Below are 2,337 nucleotides of genomic sequence, written 5' to 3'. Positions count from 1 at the left end.
GTTCTAGTTCAGTTCTAGTTCAGTTCTAGTTCAGTTCTAGTTCAGTTCTAGTTCAGTTCTCGTTCAGTTCTAGTTCAGTTCTAGTTCAGTTCTAGTTCAGTTATAGTTTAGTTCTACTTCAGTTCTATTTCAGTTCTAGTTCAGTTTGAGTTCAGTTCTAGTTCAGTTATAGTTCGGTTACAGTTTAGTTCTAGTTCAGCTCCAGTTCAATTTTATTTTAGTCTTGCACACTCATTTTGTCTACTTTAAGGGCCTTACCTTTTGCCTCCCGTAGACTTAAATTTATGTACAATATCTTTTGTTTATGCTTTTGAAATTGCGGTGTTTCGTTAATTGTTAGTGATTTCTCCGAAGTTCGTCGATTCGTAGTTTTCACTTTCGCAAAGGAAAGCACAACTGACTCGATATATTTGTTAGGCTATAATATAAAAAAAAACATTTTCCTTTCAAACTAAATTAGAATTCTTTCAAATCTTTCAAAACTAAATCACAGATCACCCAATTATAGAAGACAAAAGTAAAGAAGTTTTAAAAAGCGCTATGAAAAGATGCAAACCTTTTTTTACAAATGGTTGCTGAACCTGTTCAGATTACAGTATTTTATTATTAACAAATTAATTTATAATTTATGCAACACCTATGGGATCAATAATTAATATATAAAAACTAACAATAATATTAATCTCGTTTTATGACAACATTAAGCTAATAACAATTAAGCCTAAAATTGAATCAAATTCAAAGAAAACCTTACTGGAACTAATTATTACATAATAGCTCCAACAAACCACAAAAAATCAGTTACATAAAAAATTCCCCAAAACAACAGGTTCATTGACCAAGTTACTTAAAAAAAATCTATAGTTATCGTTTAGTTAAATCTAAATATTCCAAATATTCCCTTTTGTTGTTTGAATTTTTAATGAATTAAAAGTATATAACTAAATTAATAAAATAGGTCTACTTTAGAAGTTGCTGTTTTGACGATGATGAAATTAATCAATTAAGTTTACTTTAGAAGTTGCTGTTTTGATGATGATGATGATGATGTACGAGTTATTCATATCTCTTGATTTAATCATTTTTTATACTAAAACTCTCGCAAGATACATTTTAAAAACATAGATTGAGAAAAGTAACAAAATAAAGTTTTTTAACAAAAACAATATTGTATTAAAAAGTGCCGCCTGGATTTGTTTATTTATTTTTGAATTTTTAATTAATAGCAACTAATTAATTAGTATAGCGGCTAAATGTCTAAAGTAGCGTAAAAAAAAACAACAACAAAATCCCAGCCAAACGCAACAGACAATTTAAAAAAAAATACTTAAATATAAGCAAGTGAATCGTTTTTTTTACATTTGTAGACGAATTTGTAATGCCCTACAAGTTAAACTATTCTTATATTGATTTACTACTTTCCGACAACAACAACAACTTTTAGTTGCATTTCGACTCAGCACCACCAAATTATAGTCCGTTAACTTTGGATTATGGTTCAGTTGAAAAGAGTTTGTATATTACATCATATCTATGAAGGTAATTATTGCTGAACCCGGTTTCATGGACGTAGTTCCTTAGAATTTTTAAATTAGATTTCATGGGTGACGCAATCTCCAAAAACCAATACTCTGAGAATAATTGTATATAATTTCAGTAAAATCGTGGCAAGACAAAATCTCAAATACAGTTTCGGACAAATGCAGAAAATGCATTTGTACAGTTTTGTGTATAAACCTGTGTATTAACCGAGAATACGTTTTACTATTCTAATGTCAACCTTATTCAGATTTCTTGTCATGCTCTTGTTGGGATCACCTCACAGGTTCCTGGGGTTGGGTTCCTTTTATTTCAATTAGGTTTCTCCCGCCCATGTTTTTAATTCAGTCCCCATTGTGTCGAATGGGTTTGCATTCGTCAGATTAACATCCTTAATATAGCTCCCGTTTATTTTATACCAAAAGGTCTGTTACCAGTATGATGTAGAGCTTCCCACTACTGTTATATAGACCTCCTATCTGGTGTCAATTTCTCACAATTCCCGAAAATTTATGTTCCGATCCGACACGTCTTGGAAATACATTTATTAATTGATGTCTTATCCAGTAACTAGCTTTGGTTAGTTAGTAAGTTAGTTAATTAGTTAGGTAGATAGTTAATTAGTTAATTAGCTAGTTGGGTAGTTAGTTAGGTAGTTAGTTAGGTAGTTAGTTAGTTAGTTAGTTAATTAGTCAGTCAGATAGATAGATAGATAGATAGATAGATAGATAGATAGATAGATAGATAGATAGATAGATAGATAGATAGATAGATAGATAGATAGATAGATAGATAGAT

The sequence above is a fragment of the Lucilia cuprina genome, chromosome 6, assembly GCF_022045245.1.
Source record: "Lucilia cuprina isolate Lc7/37 chromosome 6, ASM2204524v1, whole genome shotgun sequence".
Taxonomy (NCBI): Eukaryota; Metazoa; Arthropoda; class Insecta; order Diptera; family Calliphoridae; genus Lucilia; species Lucilia cuprina.
The sequence above is the reverse complement of the archived record's forward strand: the minus strand, read 5'-3'. Positions refer to the sequence as shown.